Below are 9,973 nucleotides of genomic sequence, written 5' to 3'. Positions count from 1 at the left end.
CCTGAGTACCTGTATATTTTGCACATTTTAAATGGATTCCAAATTGGAGCAAGTTCCCTCTTTTTAAAAAAAATGTTATAATGACTTGGTTATTTTTGATTGCCGATAAGCTCTCTCTTTTTAAACCGCACATTGAAATGCTGGAGAATAAAAGTTTGGTTTCTTTTTTGTAGAAATAATTCCTGCCTCTCTTTGGAAAGTAGAAGGATCGATTGTTCAAGCAACTCTTCTCCCAGTAGTTGATTATGGTGATATAATCTCCATGCATTCTGCAGTCTCTGTTGTTAAAACCTTCAGACTCAGTCCATCACTCAGCACTGTGGTTTACCACTGGGACAGTTTTCACTGCATTTTGTATAGTTCTCGTTGGCTGGCAGTCTCTGACTTCCAGAAGGGCATTTTGTATGCGAAGCAGCTCTTCAGAGACTCCCCCACTACCTCAGCTTCCATATTAATTGGAGATCCAGCCCCCCCCAGACGGGCTGAATCTGGCCCCCGCTCTGTCCCCTCTTCTCATCCCCTACCAGCCCTCACTCACCTGCTCTGTCCCCTACCAGCCCTCACTCACCTGCAGCTCTGTCTCTACCAGCCCTCACTCACCTGCTCCTGTTCCTACCAGCCCTCACTCACCTGCTCTCGGTCCCCTCTTCACATCCCCTACCAGCCATCGCTCACCTGCTCTGTCCCCTCTTCACATGTCAGCCAACCAGCCCTCACTCACCTGCTCTGTCCCCTACCAGCCCTCACTCACCTGCTCTCGGTCCCTTCTTCACATCTCCTCTACCAGCCCTCACTCACCTGCCTAGTCCCTACCAGCCCTCACTCACCTGCTCTGTCCCCTACCAGCCCCTTCACTCACCTGCTCTGTCCCCTACCAGCCCTCACTCACCTGCTCTCGGTCCCTTCTTCACATCCCCTACCAGCCCTCACTCACCTGCTCTGTTCCCTACCAGCCCTCACTCACCTGCTCTGTCCCTACCAGCCCTCACTCACCTGCTCTCTGTCCCTCTTCACATCCTCTACCAGCCCTCACTCACCTGCTCTGTCCCCTACCAACCCTCACTCACCTGCTCTGTCCCCTCTTCACATCCCCTACCAGCCCTCACTCACCTGCTCTGTCCCCTACCAGCCCTCACTCACCTGCTCTGTCCCTCTACCAGCCCTCACTCACCTGCTCTGTCCCTACCAGCCTCACTCACCTGAGAGTGAGGGAGGGAGACGGGTGTGTTTATGAGAGTGAGGGAGACAGACTGTGACGGCCCTGAATTTTTCTGAACCGTCTCAGTACTTCTCCTTCCAGTAGGGCGCTTTCCCGTTAATTCCCAATTAAATAGCCAGCATCAGCTGCGCAAAAGTGGGGATGTGATGGAGACGTGAATGAGTGGAGTCAGTGGAATGGTATTAGACACATGGTTTCTGATAGTACACTACCTGGGTAGTACAATGTCTAAGAAATAGGGTTGTATTTCTCACATGGCCACAGATTCTATGAAGGGTGGTGACTGTCAGGAACCGTCAGCTGTTTAAAATAAAACCCACGATGCTTGTTGTCTTGTCGTTCGTCTGGCAGTACTTTATTTCAAAAGAAAGACCTGTAAGGGCGGATTGACAGACATCTGTCACTCTGAAGCAGACAGTTTTTCCAAAGTGCATCGAAAGCAATGAGGCCTTTTTATTCTGTGTTTTCTCAACCAAGACTCTGCTTCCTGTCGTGTGTGTGTGTGTGTGTGTGTGTGTGTGTGTGTGTGTGGTAGAACATGGAAGTCACATGTTTCCTGTCTACTGTAACATTCAGACACTTGTGAGAAACATCTGAAGTCTACTCTGAAAAAACGGTTCTTTAAAGGGCTTGTCCCCGAGAACCGTCGTCTTTTTTAAAAATGTGTATTTTTCCCCCCATATATAGACACACCCGATGTGTTTTAATAAAAAAAATCAACTATATGTACTGAACATGTCTTTTTTTAAGCACATAGTTTGATTAAATAATTAAGAGGGAGCCAGAGATCAAGAGAACCTGACCCTCCCCCTCATGCTGCTGGCCTTCACTGATTCTGCCTGCCTACCATTTCTACTGATCTCTGTGCCAGTTATAATTTTATAATAGTCTTATCTCAAAATCATTATCATGTGGTTAGCCAACATTCAATCTCAAGCTAAATAAGAATGATATGAATCTAAAAGTGTACTGTGTAAAAATAGCATACATAAAGCCAACAAATAGAAACAATGCACAATATAACAATATAAATAGGTATATGATATGCAGGGCCTGTCTGCAATCAACTTGAAACATTGTATCAACTGTGTCCGGTCTGAACGCAAACTTGCAGCATTTTATAAAATATTTATAAAATATTCTGGGCCCTCGGTTTCCTTTGCCAGTGTATTATTTATTTATTTTACCTTTTTATTTTACTAGGCAAGTCAGTTAAGAACAAATTATTATTTACAATGACAGCCTAGGAACAGTGGGTTAACTGCCTGTTCAGGGGCAGAATGACAGATTTGTACCTTGTCAGCTCGGGGGTTTGAACTTTCAACCTTCCGGTTACTAGTCCAACGCTCTAACCACTAGGCAACCCTGCCGCCTCTACACTCTAACCACTAGGCTACCCTGCCGCCTCTACACTCTAACCACTAGGCTACCCTGCCGCCTCTACACTCTATCCACTAGGCTACCCTACCGCCTCTACACTCTAACCACTAGGCCACCCTGCCTCCCTCTACACTCTAACCACTAGGCCACCCCTGCCTCCTCTACACTCTAACCACTAGGCCACCCTGCCTCCTCCACTACTAACCACTAGGCCACCCTGCCCCCTCTACACTCTAACCACTAGGCCACCCTGCCCCCTCTACACCTCTAACCACTTAGGCTATCTACCGCCTATACACTCTATCCACTAGGCTACCCTACCGCCTCTACACTCTATCCACTAGGCCACCCTGCCTCCTTCTACACTCTAACCACTAGGCCACCTGCCTCCTCCTACACTCTAACCACTAGGCTACCCTACCGCCTATACACTCTATCCACTAGGCCACCCTGCCTCCTCTACACTCTAACCACTAGGCTACCCTACCGCCTCTACACTCTATCCACTAGGCCACCCTGCCTCCTCTACACTCTAACCACTAGGCCACCTGCCTCCTCTACACTCTAACCACTAGGCTACCCTGCCGCCCGTGTGGAACCCCAGTGAGCTCGGGACAGACACAGCTGTGGACTATTTGTGCAAAGGGATAAGAAGTAATCAGGTATTTTGTGGCGTTTCCACTGGATCAGAGCAATAAATGTTTTTTAAATACATTTGAGGAACCTTAGTCACTAGGGGTGCCTGTGTTTTGTGACAGCAATACCGATGACGATTTCGAATCGTAGTAGTAGTAGGCAACCGATCCCTGTGGAGCGTGGGAGTAGGGCTTCCATCTGTCGGAGGCACCGTCCTGTGAAGCGTGGGAGTGGGGCTTCTCCATCTGTCGGAGGCACCGTCCCTGTGGAGCATGGGAGTGGGGCTTCTCCATCTGTCGGAGGCAACCGGTCCTGTAGAAGCGTGGGAGTGGGGCTTCTCCATCTGTCGGAGGCACCGTCCTGTGAAGCGTGGGAGTGGGGCTTCTCCATCTGTCGGAGGCACCGTCCTGTGAAGCGTGGGAGTGGGTGGATTTCCTCGTCCTTCTCGCCAGCCGTGATCTTGGGCAGCTTCACGGTAAGAAATGTGACCGTTCCTGGGGAAAAAAACAATGTCCTATATCCCAGAGCTGGAGTAAATTACATTACTAAGCTGCTCCTGAATGGACTACGTCAGGACATGGACATTGATTCTATCGTAGTCCATGTGGGTTCTAATGACATTATGAAGGGCAGCTCTGAACAGTTGAAACTGGATTTCAAAGAGCTTATTGACTCTCTGCTAGACACTAATAAAAGACCCATCATATCTGGCCCTGTGCCCTTCTCTAGCATCTGTCTATATTGAAACAAAATTCTAATTTTAATCTTATTTTACTCCTATATAAATGACATCCATTTTTCTAAACTATTTCAATCTGTTACTTGGACTTATTGCAACCGTAACTGAAATGTTTGTTTTTGTTTCGATGTTTCAAGGGCTGGGAGGGGTTATAGGGCTGGGCTGTGTTATAGAGGGCTGGGCTGTGTTATAGGGCTGGGTTATAGGGCTGGGAGAGGGTTATAGGGCTGGGAGGGTTATAGGGCTGGGAGGGGTTATAGGGCTGGGTTATAGGGCTGGAGTTATAGGGCTGGGAGGGGTTATAGGGCTGGGTTATAGGGCTGGGTTACAGGGCTGGGAGGGGTTATAGGGCTGGGTTATAGGGCTGGGAGGGTTATAGGGCTGGGCTGGGTTATAGGGCTGGGTTATAGGGCTGGGAGGGTTATAGGGCTGGGCTGGGTTATAGGGCTGGGTTATAGGGCTGGGAGGGGTTATAGGGCTGGGAGGGTTATAGGGGTTATAGGGCTGGGAGGGGTTATAGGGGTTATAGGGCTGGGAGGGTTATAGGGCTGGGTTATAGGGCTGGGTTATAGGGCTGGGTTATAGGGCTGGGTTATAGGGCTGGGTTATAGGGCTGGGTTATAGGGCTGGGTTATAGGGCTGGGTTATAGGGCTGGGAGGGGTTATAGGGCTGGGAGGGTTATAGGGCTGGGAGGGGTTATAGGGCTGGGAGGGGTTATAGGGGTGGGAGGGTTCTAGGGCTGGGCTGGGTTCTCGGGCTGGGTTATAGGGCTGGGAGGGGTTATAGGGCTGGGAGGGGTTATAGGGCTGGGAGGGGTTATAGGGCTGGGAGGGGTTCTAGGGCTGGGCTGGGTTCTCGGGCTCGGGTTATAGGGCTGGGTTATAGGGCTGGGAGGGTTATAGGGCTGGGAGGGGTTATAGGGCTGGGAGGGGTTATAGGGCTGGGAGGGGTTATAGGGCTGGGAGGGGTTATAGGGCTGGGTTATAGGGCTGGGTTATAGGGCTGGGAGGAGTTACAGGGCTGGGAGGGTTATAGGGCTGGGAGGGGTTATAGGGCTGGGAGGGGTTATAGGGCTGGGTTATAGGGCTGGGAGGGGTTATAGGGCTGGGAGGGGTTATAGGGCTGGGTTATAGGGCTGGGAGGGGGTTATAGGGCTGTGTTATAGGGCTGTGTTATAGGGCTGGGAGGGGTTATAGGGCTGGGAGGGGTTATAGGGCTGGGAGGAGTTATAGGGCTGAGAGGGGTTATAGGGGCTGTGTTATAGGGCTGGGAGGGGTTATAGGGCTGGGAGGGGTTATAGGGCTGGGAGGGTTATAGGGCTGGGAGGGGTTATAGGGCTGTGTTATAGGGCTGGGAGGGGTTATAGGGCTGGGAGGGGTTATAGGGCTGGGCTATAGGGCTGGGAGGGGTTATAGGGCTGGGAGGGGTTATAGGGCTGGGTTTTAAGGCAGGGCTGGGAGGGGTTATAGGGCTGGGCTGGGTTATAGGGCTGGGTTATAGGGCTGGGTTATAGGGCTGGGTTATAGGGCTGGGTTATAGGGCTGGGAGGGGTTATAGGGCTGGGTTATAGGGCTGGGTTATAGGGCTGGGTTATAGGGCTGGGTTATAGGGCTGGGTTATAGGGCTGGGAGGGTTATAGGGCTGGGAGGGGTTATAGGGCTGGGAGGTTATAGGGGTGGGGAGGGGTTCTAGTGCTGGGCTGGGTTCTCGGGCTGGGTTATAGGGCTGGGAGGTTATAGGGCTGGGAGGGGTTATAGGGCTGGGAGGGTTATAGGGGTATAGGGGAGGGGTTCCTCGGGCTGCTGTTCCCTGGGTCATTATAGGCTGGCCAATATAGGGTCATTAATATAGAATAGGAGGGGTTATAGGGTCATTATAGGTCATTATAGGGACAATATAGGCTGGGTTATAGGCTGGGAGGAGTTACAGGGCTGGGAGGAGTTACAGGGCTGAGGAATATAGGGCCAGAGGGTTATAGGCCAAAGAAGAGGGTCAAATATAGTTACTGAGAGGCTATAGGTTGAGGCATAGGGCTGGGAGGAGTTATAGGGCTGTGTTATAGGGCTGGGAGGGTTATAGGGCTGGGAGGTTATAGGGCTGGGAGGGGTTATAGGGCTGGGAGGGGTTATAGGGCTGGGAGGGGTTATAGGGCTGGGAGGGGTTATAGGGCTGGGAGGGGTTATAGGGCTGGGAGGGGTTATAGGGCTGGGTTATAGGGCTGGGAGGGGTTATAGGGCTGGGAGGGGTTATAGGGCTGGGAGGGGTTATAGGGCTGTGTTATAGGGCTGGGAGGGGTTATAGGGCTGGGAGGGGTTATAGGGCTGGGAGGGGTTATAGGGCTGGGTTATAGGGCTGGGGAGGGGTTATAGGGCTGGGAGGGGTTATAGGGCTGGGTTTAAGGCAGGGCTGGGTTATAAGGCAGGGCTGGGTTATAGGGCTGGGAGGAGTTATAGGGCTGTGTTATAGGGCTGGGAGGGTTATCGGGCTGGGAGGAGTTATAGGGCTGGGAGGTTATAGGGCTGGGTAGGGGTTATAGGGCTGTGTTATAGGGCTGAGAGGGTTATAGGGCTGTGTTATAGGGCTGGGAGGGGTTATAGGGCTGGGAGGGGTTATAGGGCTGTGTTATAGGGCTGAGAGGGGTTATAGGGCTGAGGGTTATAGGGCTGGGTGGGGTTATAGGGCTGTGTTATAGGGCTGAGAGGGGTTATAGGGCTGAGAGGGGTTATAGGGCTGGGAGGGTTATAGGGCTGTGTTATAGGGCTGGGAGGGGTTATAGGGCTGATCTCATATCATAGTCTTCCCAACCCTGGCAGTGCGTATGAATAAAAAAAAAAATATATCCACATTTTGGGTTTCCTCAGGCTGGTTTCCAATAGGAATTACACATCACTTTGCCATCCAGACTTGCAGGCCTGATGTGGCCTGTAGTAAACCATGATTTTCCAGGCCACTGTAAAACTAGGCCCACAAAAGAAGGCTTTAGGAAATATGTATTGTGTCGTGGAATTTCTAATCAAGTAAGGGAGAAGAGACTTTCAATTTCTTCAATGTCGAATAACCCTTTATAATACTGACTATTATTGTAATAATGGGAGCTGGTCATCACCAGAGACTTGCAAAGCCCAATAATACTGAAACCAAGGTAACAGAAACCCTGAAAACGTCTTATTCATGGGTGGTTCCACCCCTCCCAGCAGATCTGGGCATCATCAGCTACCTTGTTTCCCTCTTGTGGCTCTGTGTAGGGGTGTGTGAGGTCATAGTGTACAAACAAACTATAACGTTACTCCTTTCTGCTGATTGACTTGTCACGATCGCTTTAAGTCGGTCTCGTGTTCACTTCATATCACACAGCTGTGCCCGTGGAAGATGGCAAAAGAACAGGATGGACTTTAAGAACTGTGGTCACTCTGAGAGGCTCTTCTGCCTTTATGCCGGGACCAAGTTACTCAAAAGCAAAGATGGATTGGGACATTACAGTTCTATCCTGTTCCTCAAGTTTATCTCTATCCCATGGCCTTGGACCATAAAAGCCCAGACCAGCGGCAGGAGTGAACATTGAAAGGGAACCATGCTTAATCAAAACAACAGCATTTGTAGAATAGAAATGTCTTACTATGCTATATTAATATTAATATTTAACAATATTATATGCTTAAACAAATCAGGTAAATATGTACTACACAGAGAGAGGACTACTAGCATCTGTCTATCGTTTCTTCCACACTACGCCGATATGTCTGAGGAACGAGGTCATCATCAGCTGCTGACTGAGTGGTCATTTCATCAAGTCACCCTGGCTATCTCCAAACTTCCTGAGCTGATGAAGCAATCAACGGGTCTCTATTACTAATCGCTAACAACCCACTGTCCCTAGCCAGATCTAGTGTTTTTAAAATGCCTTCAGATGGTCTCTGCTGGCTTTAGCCTCCCACCAGGTAGACAATAAACTGCCTCAGACTTCAACAGTGCCTGGCCCCGAATGTGAGGGAGGCAAGGGAGCTCTGTCTGTTGTGGTCAGACAACTGATTTTAAGACTCCTTTCTCCCCTACTCTCTCCCCTGCTGGGACAACAAACTGCAGAAAGCAGTAATGTGGAACAGGAACAGCAGGTTGTTCTGGGTGACAAGACTAAATCAGATCCTACATTTATCTACAGCAGAACCTCTTCTCCTGGAAGCGTGCATCAATAGCATTTTTCAGTCCAACCCTCTTCCTGAGAGTCTACTGTCCTGTGGGTTTCAGTCCAACCCTCTTCCTGGAGATCTACTGTCCTGTGGGTTTTCAGTCCAACCCTCTTCCTGGAGATCTACTGTGCGTTTCAGTCCAACTCTCTTCCTGGAGATCTACTGTCCTGTGCGTTTTCAGTCCAACCCTAATTTAACACACCTGATTCTACTAATTATCTGCTCAACAAGACCTTAACTAGCTGAATCAGATACAGTAAATTAGGGTTGGACTGAACCTACAGGACAGTAGATCCCCAGGAAGAGGGTTGGACTGAACCTACAGGGACAGTAGATCTCCAGGAACAGGGCTGGACTGAACCTACAGGACAGTAGATCTCCAGGAAGAGGGTTGGACTGAACCTACAGGACAGTAGATCTCCAGGAACAGGATGGACTGAACCTACAGGACAGTAGATCTCCAGGAAGAGGGTTGGACTGAACCTACAGGACAGTAGATCTCCAGAAACAGGGTTGGACTGAACCTACAGGACAGTAGATCTCCAGGAACAGGGTTGGACTGAACCTACAGGACAGTAGATCTCCAGAAACAGGGTTGGACTGAACCTACAGGACAGTAGATCTCCAGGAACAGGGTTGGACTGAACCTACAGGACAGTAGATCTCCAGGAACAGGGTTGGACTGAACCTACAGGACAGTAGATCTCCAGGAAGAGGGTTGGACTGAACCTACAGGACAGTAGATCTCCAGGAACAGGGTTGGACTGAACCTACAGGACAGTAGATCTCCAGGAACAGGGTTGGACTGAACCTACAGGACAGTAGATCTCCAGGAAGAGGGTTGGACTGAACCTACAGGACAGTAGATCTCCAGGAACAGGGTTGGACTGAACCTACAGGACAGTAGATCTCCAGGAACAGGGTTGGACTGAACCTACAGGGACAGTAGATCTCCAGGAAGAGGGTTGGACTGAACCTACAGGACAGTAGATCTCCAGGAAGAGGGTTGGACTGAACCTACAGGACAGTAGATCTCCAGAAACAGGGTTGGACTGAACCTACAGGACAGTAGATCTCCAGGAACAGGGTTGGACTGAACCTACAGGACAGTAGATCTCCAGGAACAGGGTTGGACTGAACCTACAGGACAGTAGATCTCCAGAAACAGGGTTGGACTGAACCTACAGGACAGTAGATCTCCAGGAACAGGGTTGGACTGAACCTACAGGACAGTAGATCTCCAGGAACAGGGTTGGACTGAACCTACAGGACAGTAGATCTCCAGGAACAGGGTTGGACTGAACCTACAGGACAGTAGATCTCCAGGAACAGGGTTGGACTGAACCTACAGGACAGTAGATCTCCAGGAACAGGGTTGGACTGAACCTACAGGACAGTAGATCTCCAGGAACAGGGTTGGACTGAACCTACAGGACAGTAGATCCCCAGGAAGAGGGTTGGACTGAACCTGGTCCTTCTGTGGCTCAGTTGGTAGAGCATGGCGCTTGTAACGCCAGGGTAGTGGGTTTCGATTCCCGGGACCACCCCATACATAGAATGTATGCACACATGACTGTAAGATCGCTTTGGATAAAAGCGTCAGCTAAATGGCATATATTATTATTATTATTATAGATCTCCAGGAACAGGGTTGGACTGAACCTACAGGACAGTAGATCTCCAGGAAGAGGGTTGGACTGAACCTACAGGACAGTAGATCTCCAGGAAGAGGGTTGGACTGAACCTACAGGACAGTAGATCTCCAGAAACAGGGTTGGACTGAACCTACAGGACAGTAGATCTCCAGGAAC

General features: G+C 50.0%; 1 long non-coding RNA gene across 6 annotated transcripts; it reads right to left on the bottom strand.

Moving 5' to 3' along the window:
* Positions 1-8,604: 8,604 nt before the first annotated feature.
* Positions 8,605-9,931, bottom strand: LOC127911848 (uncharacterized). Of its 6 annotated transcripts, XR_008079628.1 has the most exons (4): positions 9,825-9,931; positions 9,303-9,589; positions 9,139-9,261; positions 8,605-9,014 (listed from the first exon to the last, which is right to left on the bottom strand). It is a non-coding gene; the product is annotated as an uncharacterized LOC127911848 (long non-coding RNA). The 6 variants fall into 6 exon arrangements; XR_008079624.1 differs by having other exon boundaries at positions 9,139-9,589; XR_008079625.1 differs by having other exon boundaries at positions 9,139-9,548.
* Between the last annotated feature and the right edge of the window lie 42 nt (positions 9,932-9,973).

The sequence above is a fragment of the Oncorhynchus keta genome, chromosome 25 (assembly GCF_023373465.1).
Source record: "Oncorhynchus keta strain PuntledgeMale-10-30-2019 chromosome 25, Oket_V2, whole genome shotgun sequence".
Lineage (NCBI taxonomy): Eukaryota > Metazoa > Chordata > Actinopteri > Salmoniformes > Salmonidae > Oncorhynchus > Oncorhynchus keta.
Note: the sequence above shows the minus strand (reverse complement) of the source record. Positions and strands in the feature narration are given on the sequence as shown.